Source organism: Leptinotarsa decemlineata, unplaced genomic scaffold (genome assembly GCF_025532065.1).
Source record: "Leptinotarsa decemlineata unplaced genomic scaffold, Ldec_3_MD MMD2_tig00026316_RagTag_RagTag, whole genome shotgun sequence".
In the NCBI taxonomy this organism is placed as follows: Eukaryota; Metazoa; Arthropoda; class Insecta; order Coleoptera; family Chrysomelidae; genus Leptinotarsa; species Leptinotarsa decemlineata.
In genome coordinates, this window is record NW_027412685.1 from 212,568 (window position 1) to 232,307 (window position 19,740).

At 35.1% G+C, this 19,740-nt stretch overlaps 1 long non-coding RNA gene across 1 annotated transcript; it reads left to right on the forward strand.

Moving 5' to 3' along the window:
- Positions 1 to 19,052: 19,052 nt before the first annotated feature.
- Positions 19,053 to 19,540, forward strand: LOC141485325 (uncharacterized). The gene is made up of 2 exons (XR_012467144.1): positions 19,053 to 19,445; positions 19,499 to 19,540. It is a non-coding gene; the product is annotated as an uncharacterized lncRNA (long non-coding RNA).
- Positions 19,541 to 19,740: the final 200 nt, after the last annotated feature.

Consider the following 19,740-nt stretch of genomic DNA (forward strand, 5'->3'; position numbering starts at 1 on the left):
ATTATTTTATCTTCTGATAATTTTTGAATTTGGTTTTGAATTTCATTTTTCAAATGATAAGGATATCTAGAAGATTTACAATATCGTTGTCAGTAGTCCTCATGTTATGTTTGATAGCATTCGTAAAAGTTAATTGAGAATCGCTATTATGAACTATTTCGTTATATTCATGGCACAATTCAAGAATAGTTTTGTATTCTTCTGGATTGAGGTGTTCTGTTCTGATATTCTTTTTGAAATCAGAGTTATGTTTTATTTTCATAGGTTTTTTAATTTCCATATCGACAATTGGTTCAACATTAATAGGCTGATGAAAATTAATTTCTGATTCTTTTACTTCCATAGGTAATTCGCAGTATCATCTATCAGCATTAATTATTGATTCGGGAATATAGATTTTTCCAATTTTCATTTCTGGAAGTAAAACTGGACCGTTTTTAATATTAATGGGGAATTTTAAGTGATTTTCCATTTTTGTAGTATGAGGTATAAAATTGTCATGATTTAATTCTATGAAGAATGGAATTTCATTTTCTGCAATCTCAAGGGTTTGGTTTTCGTAATTTATTTTTGCTTTGAGCATTTGAAAATCATGACTTCCTAATGAAACGTGGAATCTATGGTGCCATTGAATTACATGAAAATGTATCTTGTTATTTATTCCGTATCCTTTTAAAATTGGATATGAGATATTCTTGTCGTCTTTTATTGTTTGATTTATAGATTTAATTGTGAACGGTTGGAGAAATTCAAACTTGGAGAAATATTGTTGAGCGGGACCTGGATTTATAATACTATTACTAGCTCCGGAATCTATCAAGATTCTCAAGTTGAACTGTGTTACGTTAACCGTAAAATTTTAGAAAAACTCCTAAAAGGTATGCAACCAGGTATACGTTTCAATTATCTTTCATTAATTGCAAAATACTTCCGGAAGATTAGCTCGATGGGCGTTACGATTACAGGGTTACAATTTTGATGTTATCCATCGTAGTGGGAAATTTCATTCTGTTCCTGATGCTTTATCAAGGGCTGTTTCAGAATATCCAGAGGTCGCATTCGTTGATATTGACCCAAATGATGTTGATACATGGTATAATCGATTGAAGTCTGATATTATATCTCAAACAGAAAAATATCCTAAGTGGAAAGTGTCAGAAAACAAGGTATATACATTTGTCAATTCAGATGCACCATTGTTTGACGACAATACGGACTGAAAGAAAGTGGTCCCCAAAAACCTTCGCTTGGCTGTGTTTCATGAAAACCATGACGAACCTTGTGCTGGTCATCTTGGTTATCATAAAACAAGGAAAAGAATTTCTAACCTTTATCATTGGCCAGGCATGAACAGTGATATTTTAAGGTATGTTAGGAAATGTGAAATTTGTAAATCTCAGAAACCAGATCAAAAGCCTCCATTTGGTGTTATGTCGAGTCGTATTGTCTCCAAGCCATGGGAAGTTGTCGCTACTGATCTGATTGGTCCTATGCCTTTATCCCATAGACGACATCGATTTGTCTTGGTTGTTACTGACCTCTTTACGAAATTCACTATGCTTTGTCCCTCAAAAACGGCTACTAGCGAGGCTTGAACTTGAAGAAAATGTATTCATGGTCTTTGGTGTCCCCGAACGTCTACTCTGTGATAATGGTAAGCAGTACGTTCCGAAAAATTTCAAGAAAATGTGTGAATCGTATGATTGTCGAATCTGTTTCAATGCGCAGTATAGTCCTCATGCAAACCCAACAGAAAGAGTTAATAGAACTCTCAAAACTATGATTCGTAGTTACATAAATGAATCTCAATGTGATTGGGATAAGAAACTCCATCAGATAGGTTTTGCTTCACGAACAGCTGTTCATGAAATTAGCGGATTCTTATTTGAATTTCGGCAGAGAAATTCATATGTCGGGTAAAATATTCAGACAAGGCAATGGTTCACAGGATCAGCCGTTGGATTTTGCCCCAAGACATAATTTGGCAAACCATGTTCAGGAAATCCAAGATTTATGTGCTAAAGTTGAGGAAAAACTGAAACAGTCGTACTCGGCCAGTACACAAAGATACAATATTCGTCACCGTCCTCTCTCCTTAATGGTTGGGCAAGTGGTTTGGAAAAGAAATAAAAAGTTGTCTGATGCTGCTGATTATTTCCAAGGGAAGCTGGCTTGCAAATTCATTAAATGTAGGGTAATAAAAAAACTATCTACCAATGTATATGAACTAGCTGATTTCGAAACAGGTCGTTCGTTAGGTTCGTGGCATATCAAAGATCTGAAGTTGTATTGAAAAATAAAAATATTAGTTTGTTGAAATAGATATTGGTCCATTTTTTTAGGAAGTGAGTGGAGTGTCACGTTATCCGTAAAATTTTAGAAAAACTCCTAAAAGGTAGGCAACCAGGAATACATTTCAATTATCTTTCATATCGCATACGAGAGCTGCTGCCATCATCGATGAAACGAGAAAATCTTTTGTTTGTAGCGATAGGAACTATCAGGTACAAAAATGGGATTGGAGAGTTTTTTATTATTGAGGAAATGGCTCGAATGTCTTGAACGCTAAATTCTGTTGATTGAATATTTTACACTATAGGTGGTTTTGATTGATCAGTGTTCCTTTCAACAGTGATATTTGGTTGAATAATTTGTAGCGTTATATTACCAACTGTCGATTTATCTCTACGGAGGATTTTAGATATCAGTCCTTTTATTTGGTGGAAAAGGAAGTCAACGTCTCGCGATTATTAGGAAATCGGTAATCGGAGGTGAGTTCTTATAATTTCACTAAGTTTAATAGGTTTCCTATGTTTCATACATTACAAATTTCTGTAATAAAATCACTACAATCATAAATATGATTCTCTAGGCGTTCAACCCCATATTGAAGTCATCTCGAGGAAATAAAAATTAGTCGAAAGAGAATATTTATCATTCGCTGGTCGCAATACCGTAATATTCATGGTCGCCTTCTAAGGATATAATTAAGGGAGCGAACATCCGTTCCAGGAAGTTAAGTACTCCGTACAATCCAGTAATCTGGCTAAGTACCGCATAGCAGAATTTGTTTTGGGTCATTTATTTTGCTTTCCGTAACTTTCACGGGCCAATATCTACATTTAGTAATCATCAACTGGAAACTACTCTCAGTGAATATTGTTTAAGGGACTGGACGAAGACCTACTATATAGATCTCATCAATTTCTCTTCTTCCCTCTCATGAGAGTTTTCTAAGTGCACGAAACCCCCAACCATTACAAATCTTGTTTTATTTATTATATATTTAGAGATAAGCCAGTATATAATATATTTCTAATGAATTGATACCGTAGTCTTTCTGATTGTTATTTGCCAAAGTCCATTACCAATTGGTTACTTTTTTTAGAATAGTCCTTATAGATTCAATTTCTTTAATTTCTTTCTTTTGAGTCAGGGTTAAATATTTGAATTTATTAGCGCCCGTTAATCGACACCCCTCTCTCCCTGTTCAGGCTAGCTGTGAGCATAACCTTTCACTTCACCTTTTTACGTAACCATTTGGTATAGTTGTTTTTTTGGACATTTCAAAGCTGTTAAATTTATTACGTAACAAGTAGTGAAATTGGCACCCTTGGCGTGGGGCCCTAATAAATCTTTTTGGCAGTATTTCCAGGCAATGTATAGTTATTCGAAAGTTTTCAGAATCATTAATTCGAAATGGTAGATAATTATCGGAACGAAAAAAAAATTGTTTTTTTATTTTAACTACCTACCTTGGTTTTATAGCAAGGCTTGTTTGTTTGATTTTGTATCAAGTTAGAAAAATAAGCATTCTATGTGAAAGATACTGGCTTGTTGGAATATCATTTGATCAATTTTGTTTCTGAAAGTTATTTCAATAGTACGGGAGCTTCAATAAAATTCAATTTTGGTATTTTTCCATTTTACCGTGTATATAAATTTCATGTTTGAAAATGTATTGTTCAAGACTAGTTCGCGATGAATTGATTTATGAACTCAACGTGTTATGTTCTGTAATGGATATGATAAACTCAAAACACAGAATACATTAAATAATAACTCAGTGATGGTTAAATAAACCCAGGATTGAGACTTACCCCTTTCTCGTTTTTTGCTGTTGGATCCAACTGCTTCAGGGAAACTATTATGGCAAAGTAGAAATGGATCAAGGAGTTTTAGGAGAAGCAGTGTTGAAGAAAACTTATTTCAACAAAAGAACAATGCACACATTAGTCTATACTGTACAATAGAATCACCAGCGCGTATCTTATTTCTTTTCCGATCCAGTCGTTCCGAATATTTCTAATTTCAAAACTAAAACTACTCAACTGAGTGAATTTATTCTATCAAAACCGAGAGCGGTGTTGCCGAAAACTTAAATTAATTTTCCTTAAATATATACATGCCAAAACATACCCCCCACCCTGAAAAATTGATTTTTTTTCAGACTTTTCGAAAAAACAAAGAACTAAAGAAGTCGAAAAATCCAATCAAACATCAGTATAAAATAAAAAAAAATGAATAAGAAGATAATTTTCATTTATTGGGTGGGCAAAGGACATATCTTTACAACAGGACGTTTAAATGTTCCTTTGCTGGTTTTTAAAGTGACATTCCGCACCCTGCCATCTTTTCCTGGATGTATGTCTGAAACCACGGCTAAGGGCCAATGTAAGGGTGGAGCGTTATCCGTTTTCAGGATAACTACTGAACCCACAGTTATATTAGGAATATCTTTAGTCCATTTCGAACGCATTTGTAGACTCGTCAAATATTCCGTCCTCCAGCGTTTCCAAAAATCCTGTACCATTTTATCGATCAACTGAAATCGGTTGAGTCTATTAATAGGAACCGCTGTCACGTCCTCTGAAGGAAGACCTCGCAAAGGAACCAATGTGAGAAAATGTGCTGGAGTTAATGCTTCTGGGGCCATGGGATCTGCGGATAAACGACATAAAGGTCTGGAATTCAATAGTGCTTCAATTTGGGTCAGTACTGTTGAAAGCTCCTCAAACGTTAATAGCTGATTACCGATTACCCGATAAATATGATTTTTTACCGCCTTGACGTTACTCTCCCACAAACCACCTTGATGCGGAGAAAAAGGTGTATTAAATTTCCATTCGACTCCGTTTATTCCTAACTCCGTTTCAAATGAATTAACGAAATCTTGAGAGTTGATATGTTCATTTAATTCTTTAAGAATTGACTTTGCCCCTACAAAGTTCGTCCCGCAATCGGAATAAATAACCCGTACTGGGCCTCTTCTAGCTATAAATCTTTTGAAAGCTTGTAAAAAATGATCGGTTGATAAAGAACTGACCAATTCCAAATGGATAGCTTTCACCCCCATACAAATAAATAAACTTACATAAGCTTTATGCACTGATGCCTTTCGCTTCCTACCCAATGTAATTTTAAGTGGCCCGAAGTAATCTACCCCTGTATGTAAGAATGCACGAGCTTCTCTAACTCTGGCAGCGGGTAAGTCCGCCATAAGGGGTTCTACATTCTTAGGCTTCAAACGAAAACAATGATTACATTTGTGTATTCTACTCCTAATTAAATTTCTTCCTCCTAAAATCCAATAGTTCTGTCGCAAAATAGCCTCTAATAAGTGAGCACCAGTATGAAGATTGATCTTATGATGAAAATCTATCAATTTTTCAGTCAGAATATCTTTAGCTGGAAGAATCAAAGGATGTTTCTGACAAAAATTCAAATTTGAATTAGCTAATCTACCCCCCACCCTCAGCAACCCATCTTGCAAAAAAGGGTGTAATTTGATTAACCTAGATGAGCCAGATCTATTTGACTTCAACATCTGAATTTCAAAATCAAAATGTTTAATTTGAACCAGTTTTATTAGAACCAACTCCGCAATATGGAGATCCTTTGATGAAATAATTTTCTTATTAGGAATAATTTTCAAAAATCTTAAAACCCATACTATTATTCGTAAAATTTTATGCCACGATGAATACCGTTCTAATAAATCTAGTAGAGGATGATGAAAATCTAAGTCCGTATTATTATTCAGTACAATTATATCTTTCTTCCCAAAATTTTTAGCCTCCTCACGAAAACAAGGCCATTCATTTGGGGGTAATTTTATCCATGTGGGTCCATGTAACCACTGAGGATGTCTAACTAATTGTTCAGGAAGTAAACCACGCGATAAACAATCGGCCGGGTTTTGAATGCCTTCGATGTGATACCACGAAGCTTCGGGTATATTTTCCTGGATTCGAACGATCCGATTCGCAACAAATACATCCCTAGATTGAGAAGATTTTAACCAGCTTAAAACAGTGGAAGAATCTGAAAAAGCTAAAGTTTTTGTGATCAAAATCCGTTCTTTATAAGTTTCTAAAACATATTTAACCAAATTAGAAAGCAAAAGAGCAGCTAAAAGTTCCAACCGTGGAACGGTTAATCGTTTGGCCGAAGATACCTTAGACTTGGCACACACCAGCTGAACTTCCACATCATTATTCGATAGTACACTGCGTAAGTAGACGACAGCTCCATATGCATTCAAACTAGCATCCGCGAAAGCTAAAACCATTACAGGGTTTCGTTCTATTGCTCCTATATGCCTAGGTACTTTAAATTTTTCAAGTTCTCCCCATTCCGATCGTATCTTTTCCCAAATTTCTAAAATATTCTCTGGAGGCATCTCATCCCATTCCAATTTCAATGTCCACAAATTTTTTATCAATATTTTTAAATACAAAATGAAAGGTGCCAACAACCCAATCGGATCATAACATTTAGCCACCGTTGACAACATTGTTCGTTTTGTACATTTCTGATCCGGTTTATGCACCTTGAAACTGAAAACGTCAGTTTCTGTATGCCATTGTATACCTAATACCTGTGTATCTGAGGAGAAAAATACATTTCCCGCTAACCGTTTTTCTATGGGAATGTCATTCAATAGTGCCTTTGAATTTGTAGCCCATTTTGTCAAGTCAAAACAACCTGCTTGAAATAAATCAACTGATTCCTTGTATAATTGCGCAGCTTCCTTTTCCGAATTTATACTTGTGCAAAAATCATCCATATAGATATCTCTTGACACAAATTTCGCCGCCAGTGGAAATTTTTCTCCTTCGTCTTCAATTAATTGTTTGATAGTGCGTAAAGCCAAAAAAGGTGACGATTTTATTCCAAAAGCTACAACTTTTATTTCGTAAGTGTCAATTGGACGATCTGGACTAAAACGCCACAATAACCTTTGATAACGCCAATGATTCTCAATAACATTGATCTGCCTATATAGCTGCCGAACATCTGCTGTCAATGCTACCTTGAACAACCGAAAATTCAATAGTAAAGTAACTAAATCTGCCTGCAACTTGCCTCCCCGGTATAAGATATCATTTAAAGAAACATTATTATCCGTAGGAGCACTAGCGTCTAGCACTATCCGCACCGGAGTGCTTGTACTACTTGGTTTAATCACTGGATGATGACCAATATAATACGATGACGCTTCGTTAGGGTCAATATCCACTAATTTCATATGACCTTGGTCTATGAAATCCTGCATTACTTTATTGTATTCAATCCGTAACTTTGAATCCCTTTCAAGTCTTTTTTCCAAAGAAAGTAACCGAACTTGTGCATTATTCCGCGAATTTCCCAAACTTCCTTCCGGCGGAAATTTGAACGGTAACGCCACTGTAAATCGTCCCGATGAGTCCCTACTAAAGGTACTAGTATATATATTTTCACATTCTATATCTTCGGGATTCATAGCAAAACCTTTAGGTATTTCCTCAAGGTCCCAAAACTTACGAACAAGTTGATCAATTGAATTTTCCTCCTGCACTGAGAAAAATACTGACTGATTTCGCCGTACTATTGGAAATTGTCCCATAACAACATAACCTAAAGTGGTTTTCACCGCTACAGGAGAACCCGATACCCCTGTAATCCGACCCTCTTCCAATATATTAGCAAACATTTCCACTCCCAAAATCCCATCGATTTCCGCAGGTTTATCGAAATTATTATCCGCTAATTCCACCTTTTGTAAAGTGGGAAATGCGCTAATGTCAACTTTAAATTTTGGCAATTTGTTAGTGATTTTATCAAGCACTAGAGCCCTAACTGTGTATTTCTTTTGTGGATTATACCGTGAAACAACTGTAAAAATTGTACTTCCCTTAACCTTCTGAATAGAACCTCCCAAACCGTAAACCGAAGAATAATTTTTTGAAATCTTCAAGCCTAACCTTTCACAACATCCGATTGTCAGTAAATTGGCTTCACTACCCGAATCTAAAATAAATCTAGCTGTAGCACCTGCAATTAAACTTGTTTCCACGAAAACAACCATAGACGCAAGCAAAGTTGTATAGTTGGAATCATCCTTTAAATAAACCGCATTACGTTCTGAACATAAATGCACATCAACCGTTGATGTATCATTACTAACCGTTTCCCTCCTCTCAATGTTTGATCCTGAGGCCGCATCCCCATTCGATCCACTAACTGAATTTGGTTTTCCCAAATGAAGTAAAATGTGATGTTTTTTGGAACACTCCACACACAACCGCTCGTTAGGACAATTTTTTACTGTGTGCTTGTTTGACAAACAATTGTAGCACCAGCCATTGTCCCTAACCGCTTCATATCTTTGTCCCGGTGACAAAGACTTGAATTTATCACATCTACCCAAGTAATGACCTGTTTTCTGACAGAAAACGCATGTCATTCCTTCTTTTTTCCGTTGATTTACCACAAACGTTTTGATTGTCTTTATCGGCTTATTATTATTATTCGACACCGATGTTGTTTTATCCCGACGTAATATTTTTGCCTGATTTTGTATGAATTTTATTAAATCTTCATAAGTTGGAATTTTGGAACTCTCTTGTTTCATTTCAAAAACCCTTACAGAATTATGATCTAACTTAGCTAAAGCCTGATACAACAACATGAAGTCTGCCAAATCTGGTAAATTCAATTTTTTCAATGCCGAGACCGCTACGTCAAATCTTTCTAGAAATACATCCAAATTTCTTGCCGATTCACTTTGCAACGGCTTGAAATCAAAAATTTGTTGTAAATAACTGTCTGCTAACATCCGTTTATTTTCATACTTTTCGGTCAGAGCCTTGTACAAAATATTATAATTATCGCCGGTGATAGAAAATCCCGCACAAATTCCCGAGGCCGGTCCTCGTAAACTTCCCACTAAATAATGAATTTTGTCTAAATCTGTCAAAGATGCATTATCGTGAATCATACTCTTGAAGAGCGAATGAAATGTTTCCCACTGCCGTATTTCTCCCGAAAATTCAGGTAATTCAATTTTCGGCAACGGAGGTAATCTATTATCTACTATAATATTGCCGCTATTACTATTAGATTGCCTAAATTGATCAGGTCTTTGAATTCCTTTTGCAGCCATATGAATGTGACAACACAATTGATTAATAGTTGAAAGAAGCTTATAATCTGGTACAAATTCATCATCTATTTCAAACTGCACTTCATTGATTTGATCTAATACCAAATTCAAAGCTTCTCTAGTAGTATCTAGAGTCAAATATGATATTTTAAAAGCTTCAACTTCTTGGGCCGTTCCCAATGATTTTGATAGATCGTACAATTTCTGCAAAATAGAGAAGAGAGACTCTTTTTTCGCTGTTAACATTTTAAATTTCCTATCTGCTACCGTACCCATTTTGACTTTAATAATTTCCAATGGAAACTTGATGTCCGATTGCAAATTTCACCTTCCGAAATTCAGATCATACCAAACCGTTCAATATTTTTATTTGACCGTAATTCAAATATACCCGATATACTGAACAATATGACAACACCGCTAAAGGCCTGACTACTTCCGTTTTTTACACTGCTAACCGATTCGAGAAAAGAAAAAACAATCCAAGTTTTTATAACCACCAATCCGACTCGAATAGGACCAAATGTTATGTTCTGTAATGGATATGATAAACTCAAAACACAGAATACATTAAATAATAACTCAGTGATGGTTAAATAAACCCAGGATTGAGACTTACCCCTTTCTCGTTTTTTGCTGTTGGATCCAACTGCTTCAGGGAAACTATTATGGCAAAGTAGGGATGGATCAAGGAGTTTTAGGAGAAGCAGTGTTGAAGAAAACTTATTTCAACAAAAGAACAATGCACACATTAGTCTATACTGTACAATAGAATCACCAGCGCGTATCTTATTTCTTTTCCGATCCAGTCGTTCCGAATATTTCTAATTTCAAAACTAAAACTACTCAACTGAGTGAATTTATTCTATCAAAACCGAGAGCGGTGTTGCCGAAAACTTAAATTAATTTTCCTTAAATATATACATGCCAAAACACAACGTTAGGGGTTATTTAAATACAGCGGGAGAAACGGTCAGATCGATGCGTGATAAATTGAAAGAATTATCGGAGAAAGATGAATTCGGAACATTAGAGTATCACGCCTCCTTTAGTTCGAATCCCAAGGATGAAATAGATGTTTGTAATGGAAAAATAATTGCTTTGAATGACTTTCTGAACTCTCGTCCCAATTTTGAACAGAAAAGTAGTGATGCTAGATATTTAGAGGCGAAGCTCAAACATCTCTTTGCGCGATTGAAGAGAGTGAAAGTTCCACAAAATGATAAAGAATTAGGTAATGCAAAAACCAATGTTTTTCGTCAATTATCAAGTTTAGAGGATCAATTCGATGCGGCGTTAATTACTGCTGTTACTGATAATGTAGCACCTAATCGTGATAATTGATCTTCTGTACAGTTAAATAATAGTTATAAACCATCCTCTACTCCTGTTCATGAATGGAATATTTCATTTTCGGGTAAACCTTATACCCTTAGCGTAAATGCATTTTTAGAAAGGGTTCAAGAGTACAGAAAGTCACGTCATGTATCCGAACAAGATTTGCTCGCTTCCCTGGAAGATTTATTAACTGATAAAGCATTAATATGGTATAGGTCCGTAAGACCAAAAATTAGTAGATGGGATATTTTTACGCGAAAATTGAGAGCTAAATATTTGGGTCACGACTATCAAATTGAATTGTGGGATGAAATTCGTAAACGAAAACAAAAGCCTATGGAAAAGGTGGGTGAATATTTCGTGTGTATGATTAATTTGTTCAACAGATTACCGGAGCCGCCAAGTGAACAAGACAAATTGAATACTTTGCATCGTGATATTGACCCTTATTTTATTGATAGATTATCATTGGTTACTACTAAAAACATAGATGAACTTCGCGAAAAATGTTAAACAATTGAGATTTCTCGGGACTTAGTCTTTAAGTCAAAAATGCTGAAATCAGTCTGCCTTCTCGAACCAGATTTAGCTTACGAAACTTCCTCTAGTGTACTCTCAGTTCCGGTTAATGAAGTCCATCCTACAGTTTCAGCTAGGGCAAAATGTTGGGGACATGGTTTTTCTCAATGTACCTTACCTAGATCGAAACAATTTTGTTTTCTATATGGCAGGCCGAATGTTACGTAATACTCGTGTTCTTGTAGTTCAAAAAAACGGGTTTGGAGATCGTCGTCACCACATCAATCGACGGGGATCTCAAAATTAACATTATCACATAAACCTATAGATGACTCTTGGGAGTCTTGGAAAATTTTCGTACAGGGTGAATACCAGAAAGATAGGATATCGGCATTTTTTACATCTCGGGAAAAGGATCCAAGACCTTATTTGAATGTATCTATTTATAATATTCCTTTTCAAGGTCTACTAGACTCTGGAGCCTCACAAACTTGTGTTGGTCGCACGGGGTGGCAAAAATTATCAAAATTGAATTTGTCATTAGAAGATAGTATCCAGTCACGATGGCTTATGGGGATAAGTGTACAGTTTTAGGTATAGTTAATGTTCCGATTGTGCTGGAACAAACAATTAGTTTGATTGAATGTTTGGTAGTTTTAGATCTAAGTGAAGACATTATTTTTGGAATTGATTTTTGGAGGGACATAGATATTGTTTCTTCTTTTCGTGATAACACTTTCACTTTAGGAAAATCAGATGAATTTTTATGTAATATTGAAAATAGTTCTCAGTATTTATTGATGGATCAAAAGGCACAGGTACGCGAATTAGTTCAATTCTTTTTCAATCAAATGGGTCATAGTTTAGGATGCGCTAAGGGCGTGAAACATGTTATTGATACTGGTGATAGTCCCCCAATAAAACAGATGTATTATCCGTGCTCGCCTTTTATTCAAGGCATTATCAATAAGGAGATTGACGAAATGTTATCGCTAGGAATTATTGAACCATCGAAATCTGCGTGGTCAAGTCCGATGGTGATGGTCAAGAAATCTAATGGAGACTATAGGTTTTGTATCGATTTCCGCAAAGTAAATGCAGTCACCCGAAGAGATGCTTACCCTCTTCCGTATGTCAACCATATTCTTGCTCGTTTGAATAATGCCAAATATTTTTCTTCCATCGATATTAGATGTGCATATCACCAGATTTTGCTGGAAGATTCAAGTAAAGAAGAATGTGCGTTTACTGTTCCGTCTCGAGTACTGTACCAGTTTACCCGGATGCCATTTGGTTTACATAACAGTGCAGCCATAACAGCCAGCAAAACAGAATTTGTTTTTGCATACTTAGACGGCATTATCATAGCTACTCCTGATTTTGATCAACACTTGAAAACGTGAGAAAGGTGTTCCAGAAGCTATCGGATGCTGGACTGAGGGTGAACCAGAAGAAATGCGATTTTCTGAAATCTGAGCTGAGATATTTAGGTTATCTTGTTATAAAAGACTGGCTCCATACGGACCCAGCCAAAATTTAGTCAGTCAATGGTTTGTTATCCTACTCCAAAGAGAGTCAAAGAGGTTCGATATCGTGGTATCGTCGGTTTGTTTCGAATTTTTCATCTTGCGTTGCTCCACTAACTAAGCTGACACGTAAGAATTGTAAGTTCATCTGGTCATCAGAATGTGAGATCGCCTTTCAGAAGGTAAAACAGTTGTTGATTTCAGCTCCCATTCTGACATCTCCAGTATATTCTCGTCAGTTTTTCCTCCAGTGTGATGCTTCACAGATAGAACTGGGCTGTGTTTTGTCTCAAAATTTCGAGGACGGAGAACGAGTCATATCGTATGCTAGCAGGACCTTAACGCCTGCCAAAACTCGCTATTCCACAACGAAATTAGAATGTTTGGCTGTTCTTTTTGGGATAGAGAAATCCAGACCCTATATCGAAGGAACTAAATTCACGGTAGTAGCAGATCATTCATCTCTTCGTTACCTTCACAAATTGCAAAATCCTTCCGGAAGATTAGCTCGATGGGCGTTACGATAACAGTGGAAAGTGGAAAGTGTCAGAAAACAAGGTATATAAATTTGTCAATTCAGATGCAACAGTGTTTGACGCAAGTTTGACGCAAGTGGTCCCCAAAAACCTACGCTTGGCTAAGTTTCATGAAAACCATGACGAAGCTTGTGCTGGTCATCTTGGTTATTATAAAACTAGGAAAAGTATTTTCAACCTTTATTATTGGCCAGGCATGAATAGTGATATTTTAAGGTATATTAGGAAATGTGAAATTTGTAAATCTCAGAAACCAGATCAAAAGTCTCCATTTGGTGTTATGTCGAGTCGTATTGTTACCAAGCCATGGAAAGTTATCGATACTGATCTGATTGGTCCTATGCCTCTATTTCATAGACGACATCGATTTGTCTTGGTTGTTACTGACCACTTTACGAAATTCACTATGCTTTGTCCCTTAAGCGAGGCTTTTAGTAGCGAGGCTTTCAGTTCAAGCCTCGCTACTAGCGAGGTTTGAACTGAATTCATTGAAGAAAATGTATTCATGGTCTTTGGTGTCCCAGAGCGCCTACTCTGTGATAATGGTGAGCAGTAAGTTTCGAAAAATTTCAAGAAAATGTGTGAATCGTATGATTGTCGAATCTGTTTCAATGCGCAGTATAGTCCTCATGCAAACCCAAGAGAAAGAGTTGATAGAACTCTCAAAACTATGATTGGTAATTACATAAATGAATCTAAACGTGATTGGGATAAGAAACTCTATCAGATAAGTTTTGTTTCACGAACATCTATTGAATATTGGAGTCATCTCGAGGAAATAAAAATTACTCGGAAGAGAATATTCATCATTCGCTGGTCGCAATACCGTAATATTCATGGTCGCCTCCTAAGGATATAATTAAGGGAGCGAACATCCGTTCCAGGAAGTGTAGTACTCCGTACAATCCAGTAATCTGGCCAAGTACCGCATAGCAGAATTTGTTTTTGGTTATTTATTTTGCTTTCCGTAACTTCCGCGGGCCAATGTCTACATTTAGTAATCATCAACTGGGAACTACTCTCAGGGAATATTGTTTAAATGTTTTCTGTCATTAGTATAAGCTATGTCAGTTCTGCGTAATGTCTTTAGGGGACTGGACGAAAACCTACAATATAGATCTCATCCATTCCTCTTCTTTTCTCTAATGAGAGTTATCTAAGTCCCCGAAACCCCCCAACCATTTCAAATCTTGTTTTATTCATTATATTTTTATTCATTATATTTTTATTCATTATTCATTATATATTATATATTTATAGATAGGCCAGTATATAATATTTTTCTATTATAGTACAGATTCAAGCGGTAGAGTGAATCCTAGAATGAAGATAATCTAGTTATACGATCAGTTAGTTATTGGGCCCTGCTGATCGTATAACTAGAGTATCTTCATTCTAGGTTTCACTCTACCGCTTGAAACTGTACTAAAATTACGCTTCCATTTTTACAATTTTGCAACTTAGTTGCACCCCCGTACTACAACAAAGCTTTATTTTTTAGAATATATTTCTATTGAATTGATACCGTAGTCTTTCTAATTGTTACCTGCCAAAGTTCATTATCAATTGGTTACTTTTCTTAGAGTAGATCTTATAGATTCAATTTCTCTAATTTCTTTATTTTGAATTAGGGTTGAATATTTGAATCTATTAGCGCCCGTTAAAGTGACACTCAGTATTTCAGGAACTCACCCCTCTCTCCCTGTGCAGGCTAGCTTTGAGCATAACCCTTTACTTCAGCTTGTTTACGTAGCCATTAGGTTTAGTTGTTTTTTTTGGCAGTCCAAAGCTGTTAAATTTAATACGTTACAACTGAGGTATTATTATTTAGGTTTTGAACAAATAGAATTTAAGTCACATTTTGGGCTGATGAGGCAAGTATTTGAAAATTTTCTTCTTCAAAATTCTCAATTTCATTGTTTTGCAAATAATTTTCATCATGAGATTCCGCATTGAAAAGCTCTTTTGAATTGAAAGTCGGTCTTGATCTTGGAGTAAAGAAATTATTTGTTCACGGTTGTAATGTTCTTCTGGTCGTAACTGACATGGGAGTGGGGTCATCAGAACTATTCTGTACAAGTCTAGGATTATTATTATTAGAATTCTGATTCCGTGAGTTGAAGTTTATTGGACCTCTAAGAAAATTATCATTATTTTGTGGCGTTGTCATAGCGCTAGGATTGGTATTTTGGAATCGTGGTTGATTATTTGGAAAATGAAATTTTGATAATGTGGTCTTTGAGGTTGGTTGTTAATATTTATATGGGGTTTCTTTGTATTAACTGGATTTTTTGGTTTATTCCTCATAAAGTTAATAAAGCTTATTTGCGCTCGATTTAGATTAGCACTATAAATACTTGACACTGCAACGCCTCAATGTTCATTATTCATCTTGGTTTTTAAACTAGTGAATGTACCAAACTGTAATGTCACGAAATAAATTGTTTTTAAAAAGTTTACTTAGGAAGCAAGTTATTTAATTGGAGCTGCGAACAGTATTCCATAATGGAGTTATACTACGGTTCGTTTCAACGATTTGTTTGGAATCATCGATCACCTGGAATCACTACCAGAGACGAGTTATGCCTAGAATCCACATGAAACTACTGATTTTCCTGTAAGTGAAAAAAATTTTTTTTTAATTGAACTCTATGAGTAGAAGTAGATCAAGATCACCAATAATTTTTGATAATTCAAGACATTCTGATAATATAATGGCTACCCCTACTCAAGTATAAATCAATATGGCAAGAGATATGTTGTCAGAATACTCAGGAGGCTCACAAAACCTCGCTTATTTTATAAAACAAGTAGAAACTTATATTGAATTATTACAAATACAAGAAGAAAATTGCTTATTCAATAAATTACTCTTCGAACAAGTCAAATCTAAGTTAACCAGAGAAGCTAGAAGTATATTGATAACTTATAATGGTACTGAGAGGTCTGAAATTAAAGATGCTTTGTTGTGTAGATTTGGAGATCCGCGATCGGAAGAACTTTCATCTCACTTTCATCATGCTATAAAATACATTCAGAGACTTATGTGCAATATTTTGAAAACATTAAAACAAAACTACAAGTACTATTAGAGCACATAAACATACGTACATCCAACAGAGATATACGAATTTGTAAAGAAAGAATATACAATGAACATGCCTTGAATACTTTCAAATCAGGAATTTTAGAACCGTATTGTTCACATCTATTGAATTTGCCTATTAATTCTATCAAAAAAGCCCTTTTTGAATGTAGACGTTTTGACAATAATGAAGCGCAAATAAGCTTTATGAGCTTTATGAGGATTAAACCAAACAATCCAGTTAATACAAAGAAACCCCATATGAATATTAACAACCAACCTCAAAGACCACATTATCAAAATTTAATTTTCCAAATAATCAACCACGATTCCAAAATACCAATCCTAGCGCTATGACAACGCCACAAAATAATAATAATTTTCTTAGAGGTCCAATAAACTTCAACTCACGAAATCAGAATTCTAATAATAATAATCCTAGACCTGTACAGAATGGTTCTGATGACCCCACTTCGATGTCAATTACGACCAAAAGAACATTACAACCGCGTACAAATAATTTCTTTACTCCAAGATCAAGACCGACTTTCAATTCAGAAGAGCTTTTCAATGCGGAATCTCATGATGAAAATTATTTGCAAAACAATGAAATTGAGAATTTTGAAGAAGAAAATTTTCAAATACCTGCCTCATCAGCCCAAAATGTGACTTAAATTCTATTTGTTCAAAACCTAAATTACCTTTTATAATAATACCTCAGTTGTTAAGTAATAAATTTAACAGCTTTGGACTGTCCAAAAAAAAACAACTAAACCTTATGGTTACGTAAACAAGCTGAAGTAAAAGGTTACACTCAAAGCTAGCCTGAACAGGGAACTTTTAAGATTATGTATAGACAAAACCTATTTTCAATATGGAGATGATTTCTATTAACAAGAATTTGTTATATATATATATATATATATATATATATATATATATATATATATATATATATATATATATTTGTTCATTGCATATTGGTCAGCCCGGTATATGAACGGGGCGTTGGTCCACCCAGCACTTCCCGAATATATTTAGGTATATACTTTTCGGAATACTCTTCAGTGGTATGATTTTATTAATAGGCCCATCAGAGGGGTAGATTTTTTCTGAAAATAAAAATTTTACATATCCTTTAAACCTTTGTCAGCCCCATGCTGTTGGTCAGCCCATAGTTATACAAATCGCTATATGAAGAGCATCTTGGTCAGCCCTACAATGCTGCCACATCGAAGGGCTGACCAGGAACGCGATCCATTTCAGTGTATCATTGGATTTCATCGTGAGGGTATCAAGTGTTTTTAAAATCCTGGCAAATCCAGTTTTTCAGAGGTGAACTATGTGTTAGTTTACCGGAAAAAATATATTAGGAAAAGAAAAAGATGCCGTTACTATTGACTATTTATGTTTCATATAGTTTCTGTATTATGTATGATTGATTACTTGTTTATTTTGTGGTAATTCATGATCACTTTAATGAAATGAATAAAAACACTTTTGTCTAAATACCACTAGTTGATTTTATGTATACGACCAGTTTCGGGTTTGACCCCGCCGCATTATTAAGTATTTTTTCAATATTTCAAATCAAATCAAAAATCTTTATTTCCGTAGACCTAGGGACGACATGGAAAAAGTCACATAACTCAGTACAATTACAATGAGGTCACAATCATAAAACAACATAATTATATGATATATTACATAACATTCAGACCATAAAAGGGGTACAAAAATTAAAATTTAAAATTCCAAAGCAGACTGAAAAAATTCATCAAGCGAATAAAATACCTTTTCACATAATACTTTCCGAACTTTTTGTTTAGAGAGCTTTACACTAGTTATTTTTTATTGGATATTGGGAGCTTGTTGTACAGTTTTTTTGACATGATATCAGGTCCATTAGTCACCTTGGCTAACTTATGACTAGGAATTAAAATGTTATAGTTTTTTCTCAGGGTGAAGCCCGAAAAAAGACATATATCATCTCTGTTCTAAAACTTGGAGAAATTTGATTTAACGTAGATTACGCAATTAAAAATATACATGCAAGTAACAGTTAATATATTCAACTTTGCAAATAGTGGTTTACAGGAATCGAGTTTTTTTTTAAAACAAATTGTTCTAATATTTTTTTTCTGGAACATTAATAAGTCACTGATTCTATTGCAGTTGCCAAAACAAATAATACAGTAATTGAGGGCAGAGTAAATATATGCATAATAGTAACTTTTAAGAATTTCAATAGACACAAAATTACGCAGATTCCATATAACGAAACAATGTGTCGCTAATTTCTTCAGTATGAAATCAACATGATGATTCCAATTGAGTTGGGAATCAATAAAAACTCCTAAACATTTTTTATAGTTTACCTGTTCAATATTTTTAATCTCAGACCTAACCAATACACTATAATCAGTTTCCTGAATTGTAAAGAAAATGGTGTTGGTTTTAAGATTATTTAGAATCAAGCTATTCTTAGAACAATAATTTTGCATGTTGAATACAGCATCACCACTGACAGTAAAAGATGTGTCATCAGCAAATTGTATAGAGCACTGTGGATGATTAATTTTTGAAAGGTCATTAACAAATAAAATAAATATTTAGGCCCCAAAACACTACCTTGGGGCACACCTGTAACAACGTTTCGAAATTCAGAGAAAAATGACCCAGTCTGAAGCCTAACTTTAACAACCTGTGTACGACCAATTGAATAGGTTCCAATCCATTTCAGACTTGGACCACGAACGCCCATGCCAAACAGTTCATCAAGAAGAAGACCATGATGACTGATATCAAACGCTCGTGTCAAGTCGAAAAGAACACTAAGTGATTTTTCATCGTTGTCGAAGTTTGATAATACATGATTATGTAGAGAAAGGATGGCATCCTGGGTTGACAAGCCCACTTGAAACCCATATTGGTTGTCAGATACGATATTGTATTTATTTAAAAAGGACACAAGTTTTGATATGATTCTTCAAATATTTTCGAAAATGGAGATAGTAAAGCAATACCTCTGTAGTTCGACATTACATGCTTATCGCTTTTTTTATAGACTGGGACGACCATTGCTTGCTTAAGTCGGGAAGGAAAAATACCTTCAGAGAAAGATAAATTGATTAGATAAATCAGAGGTTCCATTATTTTCAAAGCAGCCTTCATTAAAACATTGCCTGGCAATTCATCGACCCCACTGGAATTTTTCGAACATGCGAATTTAATTATTTCCACGAGTTCAGTTTCATCTATTGGATAGAGGAAAAGACTCTCAGTTTTTACACAACGATTTTCAATGCC